This window comes from Siphateles boraxobius, unplaced genomic scaffold (genome assembly GCF_051911475.1).
Source record: "Siphateles boraxobius isolate OS27281-9 unplaced genomic scaffold, OSU_SipBor_1 130, whole genome shotgun sequence".
Classification (NCBI taxonomy): Eukaryota; Metazoa; Chordata; class Actinopteri; order Cypriniformes; family Leuciscidae; genus Siphateles; species Siphateles boraxobius.
Genome location: NW_027508734.1, coordinates 25784484 through 25810756, shown reverse-complemented (window position 1 = coordinate 25810756; position 26273 = coordinate 25784484). Strand labels below are relative to the sequence as shown.

The following is a 26273-nucleotide window of genomic DNA, read 5'->3' as shown; positions in this document are numbered from 1 at the left end:
GGATTTGGGGGTGGGGTTTGGGGGGTTAGTGCAGGAGGAGGAGGGAGGGTCTAGCTATAGCCTCCGTTTTGTTTGACAATACTTCGAACGTCAACAAGAAGTGACGTCACCCAACATCGCTTAGAGCACCTTTAAAGTCAGCAAAGAAAAGTCACCCTATCTTTTCTAAATGTACGTTTTTGATCTTACTTTGTTAAACAATTCATGTGTGCTTTTTACCTCGTAACTATTAACCAAAATGTAATAAGTCATTCTGGTGACTCCAGACTTTCTTACAATCGACTGCAAGCTCACATTCAGATCAACAACTGATGGATTGAACCAAGTGTTCTCCCTATGTTTCTTTTAGAGATTCATTTTACTCAGATTTGCGTCACTATGAAAGAAAAGATGTATTGCTTGAACTATTCTTTAATTTCACTGTGACTTTAAAGGAAATTTCAGTCACCATTTACTCACCCCTCTTGCCCATGTTGAAAATGATGGTGTGAACGCATCATCTTTGACTCTAATAAGATTTCAGAGTTTCAGAGGAGTGGAAGATGAATAATGAATTATTAAATTTCAATCTGTTCCTCACACAAAGCTATTGTAAGGCTTCAGATGACTTGGAGTATAGCACAGAAGTCGTATGGACCTTTTATACCATTTTTTGAAGCATAACAGATGTAACTGTTGCCAGGAAAAGAGCAGTGTGAAGATGCCTCAAATATATTTTTGTTTGTGTTTCATGGAATAATAACAGCATATGATTTGAAACAGCATGAGGGTAAACAATGACAGAATTTTCATTTTTCAGGGATCTGTCTGTTTAGGAGTTAAACCTAATAAATCTAATTATTATCACAATATAAATCCATCAGAATTGGCTATTGGTGTAATTTTATTATTGGTTATTGTGCAATACCACATGGAGCAAAAGCATCCCAACAAAAGACAGTAATAATTACACTGTGCATGTTTAGTGTGTGTGGGGCCTCATTGATCGATCGTTATGCCTTCAGTAAAATCTCAGGTTAGTAAAGGTCTCTGTGTCATATAGCCGTTAACACCCTTTGTTTTTCCTCCTACACCCGGAGTGCACTGGGAAGTTCAAAAAGGCAAACAAGAGAATCTGTTAGCTCCATTACCCCCCCCCCCCCCCCCCCCCCCCCCCACACACACACACACCGATGACAATACCCGCTACTGATTAACTGATGCTAACCTCACACACAGCATCCCCATTAACAGCTGTTATTGTTTCAATTTAAAGCTCATAAAAAGGCCTGATTGGAAAGAACCTTCCAGTTTTGTGACCCACATGACGGTATACATCTTCCTCTCTTCTACCTCTTTTGCCATTTTTTTCCTTTCTTTGCCATATGAGATGCCAACTCTCGCTCTGTTCTTCTCTCTTTCTCTGCCTGTCTTGCCTGTGGCGAATTGGCGAAATGTGTTAGCCAACGTGAGTACATGTGTTAAGTGGGGATCAATTGTTTGTTTAACAGCTAGTCTGTATTAAACAGGGAGGATGTAATTACAGAGAGAGAGAGAGAGAGAGAGAGAGAGAGAGAGAGAGAGAGAGAGAGAGAGAGAGAGAGAGAGAGAGAGAGAGAGAGAGAGAGAGAGAGAGAGAGAGAGAGTTAAATAGAAGAGAGGCCCTTTTTTTCAAATAGCGTCAATGCTCGCTCTGGTGGGTGGGGGCATTTCCTGACACTTGATCAATGTAAAATCTGGGGCAGGAATTGGCGGCGGAGCGGTGAGGGAAATTAGACTTGATAAAACAAGCAGGCAGAAAAGAGCCGAGTTTTCATGGAGTCTTTCCTCCGTGTCCTGCTGAGCATTCCGGTTAACTCGCCTGAAGCAAACGTGAGTGGGTAATGAAAGGGGATGAGAGACCAAAATAAGTGCTTATTCCCTTTTGCCATTTTGCTGCTTTGCTTTGTTCTAATCAAAGAGCTTCTTTGAAATGTTGCATACCTACTGTGGGTTTTGGTTTTCGCACTTGCCAGGGAGGCGTATCAGGTAACCTTGCCAAGAAATTGCCCACAACAGAGAAACATACACCACACACACACACACGCACACACACACACACACACACACACACACACACACACACACACACACACACACACACACACACACACACACACACACACACACACACACACACACACACACACACACACACACACTCACACACACACACACACACACACACACACTCACACACTCTCCATCTCCCTTACACTCCCTCTCTCACTTTTAACCATTCAGTCCTACAGAAAATTTCTCATAGTTTTCTTTATCAAGTATAAAATAGTGTACGTTTAAACGTGTATCATTTAAGGGTGAAATTTCCAGATAGAGGAAGGGAAATGCATATTTCCAGCCAGTTGTTAAAAGATAAGATGGTTCCAGTACCGCATGTCTGTGATAAAAATACAGTAAAGTACGCATACAAGTAAAGTAAAAAAAAGTACAGATAAAAGACAGTAAAGATTTTCATATTGTTGCAAAATATTTGTTTAACATTTTAATAATAATTTTTAACAGTGATAATAAAAATAAATGTTTCTTTTTTTACTTTTTAAAATTTCTTTTGGTAGAACACATGTAAAAGAACTAAACTGACTGGTCACCTGGGAAAAATAAATGCTTCTTGAGCACTAAATCAGCATATTATAATGATTTCTGAATGTTATTGCTTTGTCATCACAAGAATAAATTAAACGAATGAATTATATTGTAATAATAGTTGAACATATTACTGTTTGTACTGCATTTTGTCCACCAATCAAAGTCATGTGGTGCTGAAAAAGGCAAACAAACAAATACATACCGCTAAAGACCCTCATGACTGTGTGTCACGGTCAATAAGACTGATACAAGAAACTTTTCATTATGTTATGACATGACATGAAAGTGGTACAACCCAACCTCAAAAACGTTACAATATTTATGAAGTAATAATTCATGATATTTAATTTATATTTTTTTCCCGAAAGGGCTATAATGTGTACAAGTAAAGTCCTTCCTGCACATTTATTGTCTCACTGTGGTCCAATAAGTTTTTCAAACATTTTTAAGAATGCACCACATAAAATAGGTTTTTAAAAAAGATTTTTCATATCCTTTATCATAGACAGTTTTGTCACTGACCGATCCAATCCATATATAATCCAATCACTTACATTTTAGTTTCTGAAATAATACGTCATTCTCATACAAATGCGTCTATATGGCTCATATATATATTGTGTACAAACTTCCTAGAATGTATACAAAGCCAAAACTGGTACACAAAGAGCCATGCTGTTGTTTTTTTTTTTACTAGCTCTCTAACATTCCTTCAGTGCAGTGAAATTGTGGAACGGCACCAAAAGACGCTCCATTTGCTCTCCATTTTATGCATGCGTGTGTGTGTGTGTGTGTGTGTGTGTGTGAGAGAGAGAGAGAGAGAGAGAGAGAGAGAGAGAGAGAGAGAGAGAGAGAGAGAGAGAGAGAGAGAGAGAGAGAGAGAGAGAGAGAGAGAGAGAGAGAGAGAGAGAGAGAGAGACTGTGATTGAGTGTGTCTTTGAAGTCTGTTCAGGTCATTAGGCTCCATTTCCCATTGACAGAGATCTTATAAGACGACCATTTGAGTCCAACAATAGTCCTTAATGGCTTAACGCCTCTGACTGCATTTAGTCATCCTCTCTCTTTCTCTCTCTCTGTTTCCCTCTGTGCTGTCTCTCTCTACTTAAAGCTGCCAAGCTTCCCTTCGATGCCTGCCTGCATTTTTATGGGGTGTAATAACGAGGCGCAGCTGCGGGGTAAAACGGGGTGTAACGTTAACCCGGGCATAGCAGAGTCACTTCAGAGGTCAAAGTTCACAGCATTGTGCCCTGGCTGGGTGGGTGTATATTAGAGTCAGTAAAGATTGTTTGTTGTGCTCAGATTTCCCCTCTAATCCCCTGCTGAGTTTGGGTTTAAGGTACTAAATTATCCCCTCAGTCATAGGACTAGGTTTGACTATATTAGGTAATGAAATGGCCTTAATTGCTGAAGCATGTGTAATTGGAGGCTGTTAATGGCTGATAAAGTGCTGCAGAGGGATGAAAGTTTCTGACGGAGATAAATACCTGAGATGGTGTACACTGTTAGACAGAACAGTATGGTCAACACACACACACACACACACACACACACACACACACACACACACACACACACACACACACACATACACACACACACACGCACACACACACACACGCACACACACACGCACACACACACGCACACACACACACACACACACACACACACACACACACACACACACACACACACACACACACACACACACACACACACACACACACACACACACACACACACACACACACACACACACTCTCTCTCTCTCTCTCTCTCTCTATCTAATGTTTTCTTCCTAATGGCAGATTAATAACCTTGAACCTGAAATGAAGTAAACCAGGGCTTAGGTTTGGAAATCTCAGGGGCCACAAATCAGGATCATTTTAGCCTCAAGAGCCTGCCTTTTTTATTATATTATTAAGCAAGTACACAGTGTTATAATATGACTAGGATATTATATCGTGGTATTAGTAGTAGCTACACTATCATTCAGCTTTGCAGTTACAGGATTACATTACATTTTTAAATATATTAAAATAGAAAACAGTTATTTTAAATTGTAATATTATTTGAAAATATTACTGCTTTTACTGTATTTTCAATAAAAAATGAAGAGTATAAATGAGCACAAGAGATTTCTTTCAAAAACATTTTTAAAAAGCTTATAGATCCTTAACTTTTGAACAGTAGTTTATAATTTTAATCGGTTTTTCATAATAATTAATTTTCATAAATAATCATATATTATGGTTTGTGTCTATTTAATTTAAAATTAAAAATAAAAATAAAATAACTGAAAACTAAATTTAATAAAAAAATTATTGTATCTGTAAAATAAAATTAAAATGTATTGGATATTAGTATTACATAATTAGGTTGTGATCCCTATTATGTAATGCAGTTATTATTAATTGTAATATAATGCAATTAATATGTTACTAATTAAAGATTGATTTATCTTATTAGAACATATTCTTTGAACTTAATGGACATAAAAACAAAACATAATTTTGAACGTAACATTTAGAATTATGATATGGACTCACTGCAAAAAATCATCACATTATACAGCACTTGACTTAAAAACATTTAGTTAGCCTGAGAAAAAGAGAGAGAGGCAAAGAAAATATTAGAAGATGAGTAAAAACCAAAGAGGCGCCAATCGCTCTGATCAAACTGACCCCTGCCACTCTCTGCTCTCCTTTAATCTTAATTGAATCAGGCTTTCAGAGAACTGTTGACACTGAGAGATTGCACTACCCTGGGAGGCCCAGGCAAGCCAGAGGTGCCACACTAAAAGCAGTCGCCATCCTCATTACAGTGTCCACCCGTCTCTGGTCCCGCCATCCCTCACTGTCAGCAAAAGATAATGTCCTTCCTGCAAATTTGATCTCTCACTGTGGTCCAATCTGACGAGGCAAAGTGGGCCACCGATTTTTAAACCTACACACACACACACACACACACACACACACACACACACACACACACACACACACACACACACACACACACACACGCACTGAAATCCAAGATGTCTTTCTACGAACATATGATGCAACATTCTCACTTCAGTTAGGAACCAGTCCTTCAAATACGAAAGGCCCTAATATACTCTTGGCAAAGTTCTTTTTCGTTCTTCGCTTAGGGGTAAAAAGAAGTTCGAAAAATCTTTTCAACGGTATACTGTTAACCAGACGCTGCCCATGCTGCTGAGAGCTGTGTTTAAGTGAATATGTAAATATACTGCGTGTTTTCCTCTTAATAACACCATAAACGCGCATAAGAAAACAGCAGTAAAGAAAGCTGATCATTGCGATGTCGATGTAGAGTTATTTGCATGAGCTCTGCATTTTGGCATTTCAGTCGTCACATTATGTATTTATATAGCATTGCATACAAAATATAGCTCTAAAAGCAAGCAGCTTTACACTATTAAACATGAAAAAACAATGTCAGTGTCGCTTTCAATAAGTATTGTAACTTACATTTTTACTATAAAGCAGCTCTACAGCATATTCATGTTTTTGCTACTGTCCTCGACAGACTGAACACAAGAAATGAACCAGAGAAGAACGAACCTATTACATAATCATAAGTCAAACCAGTGGTTGTTTGAAGGTGATTCCCAGCCAAGCTGTTACGAACTCCAGGAACGAAATCCAAAATTAATGAACTTCGTTTGTTCGAAATGACGTCACTTACGCTTGAAGTATATTGGGGTTATAACGGTTGCATTGAAAGTGGACAGTACAAACAATGTGGCTTTTCCATCAGAGGAAGTGAGGTTAAAGGTAGCAACAAATGCAGAGCAGTGCTGTGTCTACATTATCAGGGTCTCTGCTGATATCTGCATAAAGAACGCTACGTGAAGTATGAAAGCAGTCTGTGATAACTGATAAGCGCTAATCTTGATGAAGCTCTCAGGAACAGGCCTCTCCTTTTAGAGCTGCTAAAGGACTGTGAGCAGATAGAATACTAATGCCTCTAACTCCGTTTGACCTGTGCCAGCCCCGGTCTGCCCCGCAAAGCATGCTACACATGGCCCACGCATGTTAGCGGGGTCTACACGCGCCCCACTGGTGGGCCAATGATGGGCCAGCAGCTCGAGCGCCATATAAGTCAGTGTTTTGATCAAAGGTGAGAATGCTGCATCTCTCTCTGGGTTCTGGACAAGAACAAAAATGCCAAATTCAGCCCTGAGGCCAGACTCATGCATAATGAATGTGCATTATTCATACAATTATTGATAATGCTTTTTACATCAGTGATTATTCATACATTAATTATTGCAGGCGCTAATGTCTGAGCATTAAAGATATTGTTATTAATGTTGAATCATCTTTAAAGAAGGTCCCAGAGGCCTGAAGCTATATAAAGCTAAAGAGAGAGGGAGGGAGAGAGAGAAAGAGAGAGAGAGAGAGGGCTGGCTCTAGCATCACTCTTACACTCTTTATTTTTCTGTCTCTCTCTCCCTGTCTGTATCTGATTGATCATATCCCAGCCTGTCCCCTGGGAGGTCAATGCATCAGTTCAGATATAAATAATTGATACTGCATGTGTACATATTCTTAATTATTGTTAAATATTAATAGAGCTTTATGCTGGAGGTTGATTATAATTTTCCCAGTGATTAGTGGCTTAGTATTACTAATGCTACCTCTGTAATGACAATGTTTGGGTTTGGCCTGAAAATCTGGGTTGAGCAAAATTCACAATTTAAGCTCCTTTTTCAATTTTGACATTAATTGATCACAGCACACAGGGATATTGAATTGTCGGTATCTATCTATCTATCTATCTATCTATCTATCTATCTATCTATCTATCTATATCTATGATTGGATTTACCCTTTTGAATTCTCAATTACTAAAATTAACAATAAAATAAATGATTGATTCTTTTTAATTATAAAATAATGATTTATTCATTTTATTCAACATTTTTTGTCTTAAAATATTATGTGTATCAATAATTTTCATTCTATTTTTACATTATTTTACTTATTTACTTTATCCAGAAACCGGCAATGCTTAGTACGTTAGTAGAATCAACGTGTGGGCGACAACTGAACACTATTGAGCCAGTGCTAGACCAACAACCCAAAAGTACAATATATCATTATCAACGCAATTCCATACCACACGGTCTACTATGTAGTATTTTTTATCTTTATTATTACTATTGTACCAATAAATAAGTCGACCCAAAGTGAAGCACATGCACGAGCCTGTACCCTCACCATTTTGTCTACCATGATATTTCATATAGTTTTTGTGCTTTACTACGTAGCTACAGTACACTGCTGCTGATATGCCTCTGATATTCTTAGAAGGGTAAGTGTGAGTGTCTTTAGTCTGTTAATGGCTATGTAAACGCATAAGCCTCTCTTCCCACGCACAGAGGATATAAAGAACAGGGAATTCCGGTCCAGCATCAGATGCCAGAGTATTCCCCTGGTTTGCCCGCACTCAATAAATAGTAAATCTATTTCCGAGACTGGACCGTATTGCTCAAGAGGCCCCTGGCAGCTGACCTTTAGGTCTGCTATTTAGCGAAACAACATTATCATTCCAAGCTCCTCCTGCTGATGGTAAAACACATAAAGCCTTACACACACACACACACACACACACACACACACACACACACACACACACACACACACACACACACACACACACACACACACACACACACACACACACACACACACACACACACACACACACACACACAAACACCAGAAACACTATACTCAGCTATGGTACAGGAAGCCAGGATATTTCCAACACCTCAGCCAGAGAGGCTCATGGGGAAGGAGAGTGGGCTGCTCATGTGATCAGGTTTCGGCTCAATGTGTTGAATTACCAAAAGAGCACATTTTCATCCTGCTAATCGCTCTGATAATGCTATTGGCATTGATAAACTGGGCAAAACATGGTTCTTAAGAGATCTTTCCTGCTCCGTTAGCTGGTAATTGTCTCCTAAAGCTGTCTGGGGCAGTGAGTGATATCACTGACCAGGTGGAGGAAGGACAAGAATAAATTTAGCTGTTTTGTGACGCTCACGCCATGGCGGCCGCTTAGTCAATGTGTGTGGGGCGAAAGTGGTCTGTAATGAGTCCTGGAGACAGACAGCTTCCAGAACCCGAGAATAGGAGCGATCTGTCCACGAGAACCTTTCTTACGCACGTACGCAGGCTCATTTTCTGTCGCACACATGCTCATTCAAACTCTCTTTCTGTTCCTCATACGCACTCTACCCTTTGATAATTGGTAAACGATATCGATTTTTTTTTTTTAAATTGGGTTTCCAAAGATCTGATTCGCCTCCCCCTAACACTATCTACTGTCATAGATATCACCGGATTTGTTCCATGCAATTGCTCATTTATTGGTTTCTCCTTTGAACAGCACTAGCCTTTGTCATTAAATAAGTTTTGTCTCATCTTCATTCCTGTAGTGGTGGAAATGAGACCTGCCCATACAACACACACACACACACACACACACACACACACACACACACACACACACACACACACACACACACACACACACACACACACACACACACACACACAGAGAGAGAGATTGAATTGCTGCTGACTAACCATCGTGGCGTTCCAATAAACGTCCATGGTTATGTCCTCATCCAGGGTTTTGGGTTGCAGTGTTAATAAAGAACTGTGTTCCCCCTGGCTTCAGTGCCATTTTGGCATTTCGGATCTGCTGCTTGGTGAAACACAGTAACGGCCCAGTCCGCATTCTCCACAGCCCACTAGAGAGCTGTGTGTGCGTAGATGCGCTCCTCTTACACGCTGATGATCGTACACTTCCCTTATTGTTTTACAGCCACTCAGACAATCCTGCGAACAGCTGTCTACAGAAGCTCAGATAAACTGTTTACACAAACACCATGCATTTCATTTTACAGATGATTCAGTGCAGGAGATAAAGTGCACAGATAAACAAAGTTAGAATACAAATATCAAAAGAGGATTTTTAGGATCATTCCTTTATTTAGAATTAATATCCTTAGGAATTTTGCAGGTCATTTTATTGCTTACAGTGCTGTTATTTCTGTTTATGGAATTTTGCCATTCAATTTATTGAAGAGTGTAGACCAGACAGGAAAGCTAAGGTAGAAAGAGTGTGTATGGAATTGTATAATGGCGCAGGCCAGATTCGAACTTGCATCCCCATGAACCCCACCAGCTCTTTATACTACACGCTGTGCCTTTATTTGAAAGAAACTCCATTAAAACTCACACACCCCCAGGCTATGAGTCTTTCTGTGTACTGAAATGGCAGTTGAGGCAGTTTTTGGTCGTCTTGCATTAAATAAGGGAAAATTATGCACAAAGAGGGCTGAATGTAATTAAAACTACAGCATTAATAAAATATCACCCCAAACAGCTGTTGACTGAGATTTAGGCCTTGGGATGCAAGAGGCTGGGTTTAATATATGTGCTTTTAAGGACTCCCTGTTGACACACTCACACACACACACACACACACACACACACACACACACACACACACACACACACACACACACACACGCACGCACGCACGCACGCACGCACGCACGCACGCACGCACGCACGCACGCACACACACACACACACACACACACACACACACACACACGCACACACACACACACACACAGTTAAAACCCTTGTGCGCAACTGATAGAAATTATAGAGATATCAATAGTAAAGTAGGGCAGAAAATAATCACAGCACCTTGTTTGATGAAGACTTTCTAATGATACATACAAAGAAACTGCAATTGACACTACTAATGTTTGAATACTTAATAATCTACTGTATAAATGTTTAGTATCTAAAATGTGATAAGTGGTCGAATAATTATTAACAGAAATTTTATTTTCATCTCCTCAGCCCTTAGATTTATAACAATATGAATATAACAATTAAAATGTTTATATACTTTATACTTATATTGCAGAACAAAATATATACAATAGTTAGTGTCTAAAAAACTGGATGTTTGGACTTATTTTTTACTTTAATTACTCTTAAAAGTTTCATTACAAATTGCTGTATGAAATGTAACAAATGTAAATTATTTTTCAGATAATAAGCATAGAATCATTTGGAAAAGGAAAACGGTGGAGGTGTGGAATGTCACATACTTTCATATACTGTCACTGGAATTTTTATTTTATTTCAAAGTATAAATATAACCAATCAATATGAGTGAAATTGTCCACTGCACTTGATATTTGGCATGAGGAGGTTACATGAAAAAAATTCCCATTGAAGAATATTCACTGCATTTCCTCATGGCGATGTCAACATCGACAAATCACACAGCGTCTTTCCTCAGTCTGTCAGAGAGGGGTGAATGAGCGGTGTGTTTAATGACAGCTAATGGATATTCCAGAGGCCAGAGACAAACAGACAGTATACTCAGATCAGTGATAACAGACACAATGAGGGCTGAGCCCAATGATTAATCAGCCTGAGTCTGATTGTGTGGACAGTCCAACAGGAGTGTGGTGTGTGTGTTCTTGTGTTGGGCCATTGTGTGCGTGTGTCTATGAAGACAAGGGGTTGTATACGAATTGGTGGATGGGTTTGAGTGTGTTTGACTGATTGGGGTCAGGTGAACCCTTCTGACTGGTCATTCTGCCACCCACTCGGTCCTCATCCTCATCTTGTCTCATACTGGATGGTTTATGTGTCTTGTCTATTGGTGTTTGCATGTGGCCTGTATGTCTCTCTATCTCTTACTCTCTGTATGTATAGAACAAGTTCAATAGTAAATATGAGTTCAATTTATGTAAGTACATTAGTAATTGACAGACTGTTAGTGTTTGTCTTAGTATATCACCATGTCTGACTCTATAATGAACAGCTCTCTTTTAATGACCAAAAGTGATGTCTGGCCTTGGAAAACTGACATTTTCATGACTTCACCCAAATTGGCAAATTTTGCAGACATAATTTTGTCCAGGCTGTCATACAATGAAATTATGAATGCCTGCAAAAACAAGAGAGATTCAACGAAAAATTAATAACTGACTATGTTGTAGTCAGTGTATGCTTTTTCTTGCATAGTAAAATAAAACACGTAGCTGTAGTTTGCCTTTTTTTGCCAAATAATTTTGTCAGATAAATACCTTAACCGAGTTTAGTGTTTTGTTCTTCACTCATATTTACAATATTTAAACAAATATATTAAATATTGTCCTCTTATTTTGATGGTTTAATCGAATTTGTAGGGTCATTAAAAACAAAAATCTCCTCCGGATATCACTTTTGGCCACTACTGTGTTGTGTTTATTTTCTCGATTGCCTCTAAAATGTTTGTAATATATATATAATATATGTATGTATGTGGGTGAATTGTATGCACGGTGATGTATAAGTTTTGTCTGGCTCATTAAAGCCATAGCGTGTGAGACGGATGGTTTGGTGGGTGACCTCTCTTAAGAGCGGTCAGCGGCGCAGACCAGCCTGTGACCTTTGGACACTCCTTCACATTAATCACCACCTGCTGTGAGGGCTTTTAGTTGCGGTGCTGAAAACTACTGTCCATCTCCTCTTTTCCTCTGCAGACCATCCATCCTTCTCTTTCATTTTTTCCCTGGGCCGGTATCAGGCCATCAGTGTGCTCTCATCAGCACTGGTTTTATCTGGGAGAGCTGCTGAATATTGAAATGTGATCCTTCACTGATAAAGGGCCTCTGTCTAACTCTCCATTCTCTCCCACTCACCTCTATCTGATAGAGTCAGCACACCGCAGTATTACTCCATTGTCTCGCTCACAGGGTGCTGATAGCACAGGTACCTAGGTGGAGGGCTGTGGGTGTGTGTTTGTGTGCTCTGAGATACTCAGTGTAGGTGGAAGGCTAACAATGATGCTGACGATGATGTTGATGATGATGATGATGATGATGATGATGATGGTACTAATGAAGATGATGTGTGTGTCTTGGAAACAAGGGGGTGTATGGCAGATAGAGAACAGCTAAGAACTGCTTGCGTTTGCAATGGATGGGTTGTCTGTCCTTGCTTGTTGTGTTTGTGAACGCCAGAGGTGGAAAGTAACTAATTACAAATACTTTCGTTACAGTACTTGAGTAGATTTTATGATTTTTTCTACTTTTTTGAGTATAATTAAATCGTGGTAATTTTACTTTTACTTGAGTAGAATAAAAATAAAGTATTCAACTTCGCTACATTTATTTTTCACCAAAAGTACAAAGTACACAAGTTTTGACAAAGGTGCTGACAGAGCAACAGGGCAAGCTGTCAATATGCTCATATTCTGATTTTAAATTTTAATTATGGCAACTCCTGAAATGGGTCATCCCAATGATAATACCAGAGCAGTGAGCAGTTGAAGTAGGCTCATAACATGGACGTACACAGTAGAACTTGCATGGACGGAGCAATAACAATGTAAGTGTCTTAAAGGGGTGGTAAAACACATTTTTTCGAAGGCTTGATTGTGTTTGTGGGGTGCACTGTAACATCTGTTCATGGTTCATTTTTTAAAATGGCATTATTTTCATATATTTTACCTTTATTCTACACTGCTCTGTCCCTCCTTGTAAAAACGGTCTGATGGTTTCCGGGTTCTATGAAGCCAGTGCCTCAAAAATACACAATGGGCTCAGATTGGTTAGCTGGCCCAGTGTGTTGTGATTCGCTAACCGCCTAGTGCACATTTTTCGGAAACGTCACGCCCCTTACCTTTACCGGCAGTTTGTGCTTTGGTGTATTATAAACAATGGTGTCAATCGGACCCAGAGAATTCTAGTGAAGATGATCGAGCAGAACCTGTTCAAGAACGGCTGTTAAACGACGTTTCAGAAAGGTTTGTTTTTTGTTGTTGTTTCTGTCTCATTACTTTTTAGATACGCTGTAATTAAATTGTATTAATTATTATAGTATTACAAAAAATAAGCTTCATATTCATAAACAAGAATTTCATATAATCGTTCTAACAAATTATACTAATGTTACAGTCCTCAAAGGGATTTTTTTGAGTAAAGACTGCGGATCTATAGTGATCGTTTCTGACTGTATGGCACGGTTACTTTTGTATGTCTAGAACGATTGTAGCCAAATATCTGTCGCCAGAACTATTAACCCAAAACAAACACTAAACATTGGCTTTACTGCAGTAAGTTAGCCAAATCAAACACAGAACCATGTTTAGCATGCATGTAGATAAACAAGCATGTAGATAAACAATACATAAAAGCTCTAATCAAAGAATAATTTGAACTAATGCCAAGTTCGCTGTTGAGATAAAAAAAAGTTTGTAACGTTAGGTATGAATGAGCATTTAACAAGGTGGTTTGCAGAGCCAAACAGCGTTGTAATTTGTTTACTTCCTTGCTTGCCGTACAGTTAACAATACGAACTATTACAGGAAAACACATCGACGAAAAATAAATCATACTTAGAGGTTGTGGCCCGTAAACAACAGCTTCTGTTCTTAAAGTTGGAACTGCTCCATCTTTCAGGAGAAGCCGTTGTGCGAATCCTGCATTGAGCTTGCGAAGATTGTGGAAGCTTTCCTCCGTAAAATGTGCAGCACAGAGAGCGAGATTTGGGTAATAATTATGAGGGACTGAGTTAAAAATAAATTTTAACCAACTCCCCCGACCCTAGGAAGGCTGAACAAAGTGGACCTGCAATCCGGGTGAAAATAACAGCGTTTCGACGGCATTGCGGCAACAACAGCCTACTATAGACCCCTTTTCAGTTGGTAAACATGGTGACGTTTCTTGTGGGCGGAGCTTAGGTGGTGGCAGAATGATCCCTCTGGCCGCTTCCCTAACGTTAGTATGCAAGTTTTGTTAGGTTGTTTTTTAACAATCTTACTGTGCAAGGTCACTCACTGTCCAGGACCGCGATTGTTATTTGCAAAAGTTAAACAGAGTTAAACAGTTTTAACAGACAGAACCAGATTGGCCGACCCATAGCTCACGCTCACTCAATGATGGACGATCTGACAGGATTAACATTAATGCTAGATTACCTCCGGTTGAGTGACCTGACTTCTACACCTATCCGATAGAGAAACTGAGGGCATATAAATCTTTAGATGCCTAGAACTATGTGATGAATGGTCACGTACAGGACTTGTGTGGTACGATCCGCAGTTCTGCCTAGCCAGCGCCAAGAAGACGACAATGTAAAGAGTGACATTACGGTGCAATTTTAACAATGTGAAATATTTTCTAGAAATAAAAATTCCAGACATAGCATATTCATTTGTCATTGATTCTTGCACCCAACAACACAACAAGATGACATTTAATAATAATAATAACAATTTAAGCTCCTTATTATGTAGCCGAATCTGTGCTGGTTTGTATTGGCCGCCTGCAGTTTTTCCTTTGTTTTGCCTCCAGCTAGCGCCGTGACGTAACTGTGACGTCGGCTCGAAATTGGTCTATACCACAACAACTCTTCTTCAAAGCAAAAATGGCCTCACCCCCCTTATTTACTATTCTCAGAGGAGGGGTTTAGTGGGGTTAGTGATGTCAGCAACCCTGGAGGAATGTCGTGTAGTCCCTACCGGCCATTTGCTGTAGTCCTCAGAAATTGATTTCTTTAAAAGCAAATATCTCCCTTTGCTTTGAACTTTGAGCGTTGTAACTTTGCAGATGTTGTTTATGCTCAAACAGCAACATTACACACTAGGTAAAATTAGAAAAGTGAAATTGTGTTTTACCACCCCTTTAAAAACATGGACACAGTTCAATTGAATGGTAAAGCTCGCCCTCTTAAACAACACAGTTAAACTAAATGTATGAAGCAAACTTTGTACAAAGTTGAAAAAACCTCAACAACAGTGAAATATTATCGCATGATTGATCTGTCAATCAGATGCATGTAAAAGTGTAGGTTGTTACTATAGCCTCACACACACACACACACACACACACACACACACACACACACACACACACACACACACACACACACACACACACACACACACACACACACACTTACTTACTTTGTGCCACCCCTATCAGGGAATGCTCCTTTTCGAGGAAGAAAATAGGCCAGTGCTAATTAAGGTGTGTACCTGAACAGCAGAAGCACTTCAAAGTAAAACATACTCATAATTACACACCCCTACCAACTCAGGTATCACCCACACAGGGGCCCAGGCTACACTACTCATCATGTTGCTTTTATTTTGTGTGTTTAAGACATGTTGACATGGACTGGGTGCTTGTGAAGGTGTATATTGTCAGTAGTGTTGGCCTCATTCGGGTCGGCTAACTTCATAGAGCTCCATCATGCTTATCTTATCAGCCAGGTTATTAACCAAGATCAAACAAACAATCAAGAAGGAGTTAGATAACTGAACTGTCATAAAGTCAACCTGCCTTGAGTCGTGTGTTAGGTCTGTCATTTTTATCAAATGAACTACATGACCATTCATTAATCAAACAAATTACAAATAATATATATATTTTTAGAAAGCCCCAAATGAAGATTATTCAGAGCTATTATATTATTGTTGTGGCAGATGAGAAAGGATGATTTCTTGCTAACTATGGATTTCCAATATTTGTGAAGATGCTAATATTGAGTCCATATATTGAGTTTAGATACAGGTCAGGAACATGATAAATGTTGTAAATTATTTTGTAAAGTTTATATACTGTGTGTGTATATATACAGCTGGTCAAAAATGACAACTGGCCAAAATAAAAAAAAATATGCAATGTTGTCTGACCTCGAATAATGGAAAGAAAATAAGTTCATATTCATTTTTAAACAACACAATACTAATGTTTTAACTTTGAAATAAATATTTGGTAAAATAACCCTAATTTTCAATCACATCTTTCATGCTTCTTGGCATGCTATTCACCATTTTTTCACATGTGCCACTCCTGGTGCAAAAATTCTGGGGGTGCTTCAGCAAAGCTGGAATCGGGCAGATTTGTCTTTGTGAAGGACGCATGAATCAAGCCACGTACAAGGTTGTCGTGGAAGAAAACTTGCTTCCTTCTGCTCTGACAATGTTCCCCAACAATGTTGTTGGTTTTTCCAGAAGGACAATGCTTCATGCCACACAGCCAGGTCAATCAAGGTGTGGATGGAGGACCACCAGATCAATATCCTGTCATGGCCAGCCCAATCTCCAGACCTGAACCCCATTTAAAACCTCTGGAATGTGATCAAGAGGAAGATGGATGGTCACAAGCCATCAATCACAGCCATGCTGCTTGAATTTTTGCATCAGGGGTGGCATAAAGTCACCCAACATCAATGTGAAAGACTGGTGGAGAGCATGGCAAGACACATGAAAGCTGTGTTTGAAAATCAGGGTTATTCCACTAAATATTAATTTCTGAACTCTTCCTAAGTTAAAACATTTGTATTCTAAATATGAACTTATTTTCTTTCCATTTTTCAAGGTCTGACAACAGTGCATCTTTTTTGTTATTTTGAACAGTTGTCGTTTTCTGCAAATAAATGCTCTAAATGACAAAAATGTTAATTTTACCCAAACACATATCTATAAACAGTAAAACCAGAGAAACTGATAATTTTGCAGTGGTCTCTTAATTTTTTCCAGAGCTGTATATATATATATATATATATATTGATCGCATTCAATTATATGCTGAATTCCTATAAATAATTGCTAAAATTAAATATATATATATATATATATATATATATATATATATATATATATATATATATATATATATATATATATATCTCAATTTCATAGAGACATCATTTGCAGTATTGGTATCGGTGACACTGGTCTTCTTTAAAAAAAAAGCGATTGTCATTTTAAACGATTGACTAATATATATATTATATATTGTCACACTTGAGTTATAGGGTCAAATTCTCACTATTAAATAGTTGCTTATTAGCATGCATAACACTAGGATCACATTGACAGTCTCTATGTATACACATTCAAAAGTTTGGGGATATGATTTATTTTTTATTTTTTGAAATTTTCTATTTGAACATATTTTAAAATGTAATGTATTAATTTAATGGCAAAGCTGACTCACTTTAATGTGTTCTTGCTGAATAAAAGTAAGAAAAAAAATCTTACAGACACCAAACCTTTGAAAAGTAGCTCATGTGCTTCAATTTATTTTGTAGTTGGACCCAGTGTCATAACTGAATACAGTTAATTGTTAGTTAATTAGTTGTTAATATATTTCATATAATGTATCTTTTGTTGTTTTGGCTATGAATTTCAAATCTGAGTCACCAAAGAATGTTTTTTCATGGACTCTTTTGCTGGAGTCTCTACGGTGAAAAGCACAGCAACGCCGGCATTAATAATGTGTGTCAGGGAGCAGATGCGTGTTCTCATTCTAATCATCCAATCAGAGCTGTTGTCCATAAATAATTGGAGAAATGTTGCTGCCTGTATACTATGTAAATTACAGCTTATTAAATACATACACAGGCACACACACATATTCGTTACGCCATACAGTGCAAAAATGGAAAAAAAGCTTTTTTGAGAGGCAGATACGCTTCCAACAGTCCACATTATTAGTTTGAAGCGAAACGTGTGTGTGGTGTGTGTGTGTGTGTGTGTGTGTGTGTGTGTGTGTGTGTGTGTGTGTGTGTGTGTGTGTGTGTGTGTGTGTGTGTGTGTGTGTGTCTGCAAGCATGTCCATGTGCATGTTTTGATCTTTGTTCTTGTGCCATATTCATTGAGAAACTCCATGAACAGAAAACCCTTGTTAGTGGCTCAGGCCCCCAAACAGGCCTGTGATTGGCAGCTGCTCTCCTCACGGCAGCATGAGTCTTTCACACCTCCTCTCTCTCCATATGCTCCTGTGTGGTCAGACGGGGAGAAAGCGCATGTGACGTGGTGCTTCAGCTCCGGCCTCAAATCTCTATTTAATCTCCTGGACTCGAGTTACCCCACACTTAATAAACACAGATTAGTGCTATTCTTCAAAGCGTGTGGCACGTATCTCGCTCGCAGCGTCTCGCCAGGGCCCTGCCCAACGATGGCACCGGCTGGCATGATAATCGTCCCGATTGGCATACCGACCAGATACATACACACACACACAGACACAAACCATCACTGATTCATATATGTAATAGCTACACTTATAAGCATGTACAGTATTTCTATACATACGTCTTGACACAAAGACTGGCAGTGGCTGGCATGCTAAACGGCTTGAGTAGTGTGTCATCTGCTCAGACACTTCTGTCTGGCCCATGGATCCATTTGGCGGGACGGACCATGTTTTGGACATCCTCCTTCCCCCTTGTGCCAAGAGCAATGTTTTGGGAGCGTCCAGAAAAAACAAGGGACCCCCTTATTAACCTTTGAAGCATGCATACTTGTAGTGGGTATTTTTAATGTTCTGTTATACGATAGAGCTGGATCAGAGAGAGAAATAAAATAAGAGATTAAGAGGGACATAACACGGCATAAAAAGCATAATGGAGATGCGGATCTGGCGACAGCGCGTTGGGTGAAATTAGTTCTCCGCCGGCGTCACAATGGGCCATTGCTGTAATATTGAAAGGTTACTTGGGTTACGCAGGCTCGCCTGTCTGTCACCTCTCTGCCTTCAGGGGGAACTAATCACTTCACCCCATAATTACAGCCACAATAGAGCCGGTAAAAGAAACCTGCTGCCTTTCAGCTGAAGACAGGGGCTTTTTTTAATTAGGCCCATCCGTCTTAACCTTGTCTTCCAGAGGTGAGCGGGAGGTAGCCGGTTTGAGGTATGAAAACACAGCACTGTACTAGCCCAAACACGCACACACACACTGTATTGTGTATGTGTGTAAGTATTGCATCGCATTGCAGACGCTAGCCGTTGGAGTGGCATTGTCTCTGTCTCTGGCTCCAAAGGGGATTTGTGCATTGAATGGTGGTTTTCTTTTTTCTCTCTGTGAGACAATACTCAAAATTCACAATGGGAACCCAACACTACACGCCAGAGCATTGCATGCCAAACGTGTGATGGCCGACTATAAAAAATTAAGTGAAACTTCAGATGACTAAACAGCTGCTGGTGTGACTTAAAGTCTGCAGTTTTGAATGGAGAACGACTTGTAGCGTGTGAAAACCAGGTTTTTATTTGGCTTTTCTCCGAGTGTAATCAGGGAGTATATGATCAGAATAAGTGTCTTGAGTTTGAACTTCATTTAGAATGTGTGGACTGAAGTGTCCTGCTCATTCAAACTGAGGGTTTTGGTTGTGTGTTTTTGAGGTGAGTGGATTTTAAATGCAACTTTCAATAAAAGCAATTTTGACAGAAATCATGCATTTATGTCTAAGATCAGTCCAATTGTGTCTAACCTTCCACAGAACATTAACTTGAAGCTAAAAATTATGTCATCCACTTTTTTTCATGTGAAACAAAAAGATTTGTGATCTTTGGATGTCAAGTTCAGTTGCAATTTTAATAGTTTATTTATTTTTTATATGTAGTCAAGTTAGTTGGATTTTATATACAAAGGTTATTGGGACTACTTCTTAAAATTCAGATTTTATTTGACTTTATATCTCATAAATGTGACTTTGTTTCTCGTAATTGCATCTATTATATCTCGCGATTGTAATTTCATTTTTAATTGCACATTTATATCTCACAATGTGACTTTATATCTTACAATTCCGACTTTGTTTTTCATAATTGCATCTATATATCATGATTGCAACTTCATATATAGTAATTGACTATATAGGACTTTATAGGACTTGAGCCCAGGTCACCTTGCGTGTTAAAGTAAGTTAATACTGTACCACAAGACTAAACCGTCTTGCATTTAAAATGACCTAACTTTTTTATTTTTTTTTATCATGTCTTATCTCAATAAGGGAAAGAAAAGAGCCAGGACTAGCATAGATATCCCCTCAAAAAAACAAAATGACAGTATGAGTGTAAACGTGTGTCTGCATGCACGTGTGTAAAACAGAGAAAAGACACAGCAGAGAGTGACTGAAAACCCTTGAACGTCTGAACTCTCACCCTGTGTCAATAAGGGATGTCTTTCCTATGAACATTTCCAGGTGAGGCGTAGAACCCCATGATCAAAAGTGTTGTTTGTTTTCACACCGCCAACCTCAGAAGAAATCTGGGGGCACAGCAGCCCTCGTCCCTGTAGAGCGCACACACAAGGCCAAAGCCCTCTTACTTATTATATCTCCAGAGAGAGTGGATGTGTGCAGGTGTGTGTGTGTATGTTCATACGTTCAGGTGTATAACTGTGGCTGCCGGCTGCTTCTGACAGTGATGTGTCTTGTCACCTTTGCTGAAGACGGATGCTGGTATGAAAGAGTGGGGAGATGGGACAAGGGCTGAGATCCCGGCAAAGACACCCTACACTCCTCCTTTTCTCCTACAGCGTTCTCTCTTTTACCTCTGCCTTTCTCTGGCTCTTGCTCTTTCTCTCTGACCCAGGGTACATAGCGTGCTCTTTTATCTTCTGTAGTGTGGCACGCTCGTATATTATTCATAGACAGTGCAGCACGAGGAGGCGTCAAGTGGCAGGAGTAACAAGGCACTGAACTGAGGAAGGAAGGTGACGTCTCGGAAAGAAGATGAAGACACACACACACACACACACACACACACACAAACCTAGCCATATGTGGCACGTCTGTATCTGTACCTTTACATTAGATACTCTCTTACTCTCTCTCTCTCGCTTTTCCTGCTTAGCCATCTTTTCCATCCTTGGCGGAGTGAGCTCCAGGGGAATACACCTCTAAGGGGAATGTCTCCAGGATGATGGGTTATGTTTGTGTGAAGATGCTTCACAATGCTTTTGGTTTGTGCACAACAGGCTTTGTTTCCCTGGCATCACACCATCTTTTGAGGAGATACAGGAGAGCGATGGATCCAGGAGTTGTTGTTTTAAGAAAAAGATAGAATAAAGTGAACAGGTGAAGACGGGACCTGCGTGAAGCCGAAAACACCATTTCACCTACTCTGCGTTACAAAAAACAACTTTTGTAATAAAAAGAGAGAGGTGTATCTAGTAATATTTTAGCAATGACGTGCATAAAAACAACAATTTTTCTCTCGAGTAGGAGGCAGTGCTGTACTGCTCCGGTAGTGATCCACAAATCTGACTTGTGATGCAGCCTGGATTCAAAAATCATGCCATGTTTGAGGAGAACTGGCCCCCTGACTGAGCCTGGTTTCTGCCAAGATTTTTTTCTCAATTTCTGTCATCTGATGGAGTTTGTTTCCCTTGCACTGACGCCTTTTGCTTGCTTAGTTGAAGTTTAATATACACATAATATTCAGGGTAATCGATTTGACTACTTACTTTTGGATAAGAACAAGACTTAAACTGAATTGAGCTGATGATGGGACAACTGTCTTCTGCAGAGATACTTTATAGCTGAATCATGATGAATTGTGCAACATCAACACTGTTATTGAACTGAATCAACACAGGACTGAATCAAGCTAAATAATGCCAGTATTGAACTGCTTATAGCTGAATTGAACTAATTTCATAATTGATTAACGTTACACAGCTATACTTGAGCTGAATAATGACACTATTGTCTGTGTAGAGCTGCTTTACAGCAGAATTTGTATTTGATGAAGTTTTCATCATATTTTCTGTTATTTCCCTGTTTATTGCTGTGTAGCTGCTTTGAAGCAATATCTATTGTATAAAGTGCTAAATATATAGTATAGCCTAAATAAAGGCGACTTGACTTGATGATCGTGTGTGTCCAATCAGGTGCTGAGGAGGTTAAAGGGGGGCGTGGCAGTATTTAACCTCCAAAAATATCATACTGGGGCTCAGAGAGCATGATGGGAAGGCAGATTGGAAAGTGGTAGAGTCTGATGCCATCTGTGTGTGTGTGTGTGTGTGTGTGTGTGTGTGTGTGTGTGTGTGTGTGTGTGTGTGTGTGTGTGTGTGTGTGTGTGTGTGTCTCTATTGCACCACCTGGCCCTTCGGCTTGACCTAGTGAAGCGAGAGATCTATAGAGAGAGAGCGAAAGAGGAAGACATAGTCTGGACAAGCATTAGTTCATCAATGAGACCTCCTCTCTAGTACTTAACACAAGATATTGATCCACTCCATACACACACCCACAGCCACTCGAGTGTGTGTCTCTCTCTCTCTCTTATGGATTATCTCCAGTCTATTCTTATTGATTCTCTCCAGCTCTCACTTGATCATTGGAGAATGCTCTAGTCTAAACACTTATTTGAAATTATAATCTGCTGGACTAAATGTCATAATTGCCCCGTAGGCCTCTGTTTGATTGGTTTGAACAGGTGGTGCGAGACATACTTTGAGTGCTAGCCACAGCTAATCTGCTAACTTGTGAACAGAATAGCAGCACACTATCTGGCATCTTCAGAAAGATTATACAGATGTAATCATGTGAATTAATAAAGGAATGAAAAGCAAAAAGAGCAAAAACGAGTATTGAATTAGCGACTTCTTGTTTGTGGGTTGAGTATGAAGACTGTCAAATACAGGTCATAGCCTCATTGTTTGGGTTATTTAAGTTAAAATGGCAAGGGGACGTTGCGTAATTGTCAATGTGTTTGTGTGTCAGGGGAGTGAGGGGGACGAGATGAAGATTGACAGTGATATTGATTTCTGATTCTCGGTGGAAAATGTTCCTCATGCGATTAATGCCAATCAATAAGATTGAGGTAAATATTGTTTTGTAAATGTCTGATATTAGATGTGATCTTATAGTATCTGCAGTTTATTACTATGAAATAGAGAGCATTTAGCACTTTTTATGGCTCTTTATTTAGTTTAAAGTGCTTGTCATGTTGTTCGATGTGGCCTTTATGCTGGATTGTGTGTATTTGTACACTACAAATCTTTCTCCGCTAGCATATGGGGCGTGAGTGTATGCTATACTGTATGTATGCATAAGTGATCTATATGAGACTTAGACATAGTTACTCCATAACTAGTCACAACCAGCAGGATTAAACAGAAAATAAGATACTGTTATACTGCTTACAGTATACTTTAAAAAGGGAATTTATTTCAAATAATGTAATCAACCTCATTCTAAACCTTTATGAGTTTCTTTCTTCTGTGGAAACAAGAGAAGATGTTTGAAAGAATATTTGTTACCAAACTGTTTTGGTCACCATTGACTTCCATTATGTGAATAATAATAATAATAATAATAATAATAATAATAATAATAATAATAATAATAATAATAATAATAATAATAATAGTAATAATAGTAATAATAATAATAATAATAATAAATACATTTATCAGAATATCTCATTTTAGGTTCCACAGAAGGAACTTAAATTTTTGTGTGAACTATCCCTTTAATATACTACTGTCCCTTTAAGATTTCAATATAAAGATACAGCAGCTAAAATGTTTCAGAGGCATCATAAGTGGACCTCAGGGAGAGAAAAAAATAAACAACTTATTGAAATATGTATAATATGGCCGATTTAAGTGTATGATAATCTGTAGTCTTTCACTCTTCCTGCCACATTATTGTATGTGTATTGAAGTGGGTTTTGATTTAGCTGTGTTCAGAGTTTTCAAGTGTCTTCTGTCTGCTAACAGGTGAAACGAGAGTTATTTTATGCAGTAGAGCTTGGAGAAATCTGCACATGAAGAGAACAAAACATGATCATTATGGGCAGCATTTGAACCAAATGGCAGTACAGAACATGCTGACATCACCCACGCATCTCTGTGACAACAGACGGAAACCCCTGGAGCTGAAAAAGAGAGAGTGGGAAAAGAGTGATGCCTCCTCGTACACACACACACACACACACACACACACACACACACACACACACACACACACACACACACACACACACACACACACACACACACACACACACACACACACACACACACACACACACACACACACACACACACAGCATGTGTTCAGCAATGAGAGAACTCTCAGAATAAGGAGGACAGGAGAGGTCACAGGGAGGGAAAAACACAAGAAGAAGACAAATACAAGGATTAAAATAGAACATTTCATGCCTAAATGATAGAGAAAAGAATTACCCAGAATTATATTATTAAATATTTATAATGATTAAATCCTTCCTAATGTTCCATTTACATTGTTACATTCCTAATGTCCAATTATAATTTTAAAATGATAACTTTATAAATATTTTTAATTAATACAACACTTTAATACAATTTTATAAAAAGCACTATTATTATAGTGAGCATAGTGAAACAAGAAGACACATTAGTATACTTGCATAATCTCTCTTTCCCCCCTCTGTCTTCTTTTATTCGCTTTTACACACTCATGCATTTCCCCAACATAAACACACAGATTAGTATGTGTTTGCTGGCTGAGTGTCTGGTCTTTGATCAGATGACAGGTGTGCTGATGGTTTCATGGTTGGACGAAAGCATTTCACTCATACACAACCCTACAAATTACTTAACAATATCCCATCTGCCCCTCTCTCTCTCTCTTTCTGTCTGAAAGAATACATAGCACCTGACCTCGGAGCTGTCTTCAAGCTGTCTTCCTTTTAGCTTCTGATATTCCTAGTTTACCTGAAACACATAAATCAAGAGTTACACTACAATTATTTGTTTGTAAATTAAGAGATAATTCATATTCCATCTGACACATTTTCCAACCTGGATTGTTTGTCTGTGGCATGATAAATGTCATCAACCATCTCATTAATCAAAGAAGTTGTATCAGCAGCCAGACAGGATATGTCAATCTCCTTCCTGTCCATGTTAAGATCTTCCTGACCTGAAAGACAATGGCGTTTCAGGCTTCCATCTGCAGAGGTCAACAGCTCTTAGTCAGAGATGATCCTTCTATATACCAATACCAAAGCTGACAGGGAGGAATGAGGTTTGATGCAGCAAAACCAAAATTTTCCATTATTCCAACTTTTTAAGCACTACTTTATGGGAATATGGGAATTTATTCCCATATGCCTTCTGTTACAGCAACAGTAAGATGCTAATATTTGCAGCAACTCAGATATGGGATTATTTTGTCTCTTGGATTTTAAGCAGTGCTACAGGATTGAGCCCAACAGGTGAGGGAATTCCAAGAAAGCCAGGGGTTTCAAATGAAATTCCTAACCGTGATTCCCGTCCTGTTCGCTAATCACCACCAGACCCCTTCGCATTACAGAGTCTGCCCTTTTAATACCTTTTCAAATAATAAGTATTTAGTTTGGATTTGCTCAAAGCTGTGCAAGCCGTAAAACTCTTCAAAGTGCGGTGTAACCTTTCATTAGGGATCCCCAGGATACTGTCCCCCATCTCTGTTCTTCATTAAAAACAAATCACCCTGTCTTTTACCTGAGCACTTTACTGCTCCAGAGGCTGTGAAAACAGAGCTGTAAAAATTGCTACCAACTCACAGATTATCTTGTTAACATCAGTAAACAAACTGGGCACGTTGTTCATTTACCATATCTTGAAAAAGAGAAGTGCGGCGTGAGCCTCTATCTTTGACATTCCATTGCATCCATGCGTTTATTGTTTTGGTTTTATTCATTGTATTTTATTTTAAGCATAATCTGACCAATAATATGGTAGTTAATCCAAATGAATTGAAATGGAACTTCTATAATTATTCTTCTCGGATCATTAAAGTATATGAAATAAAAGTTC

At 38.9% G+C, this 26273-nt stretch overlaps 1 protein-coding gene across 1 annotated transcript in view; it reads left to right on the top strand.

Moving 5' to 3' along the window:
- Nucleotides 1-26273, top strand: part of fto (FTO alpha-ketoglutarate dependent dioxygenase) — a 569808-nt gene that overhangs the window by 233182 nt on the left and 310353 nt on the right. The gene's annotated exons all lie outside the window — the stretch shown is intronic.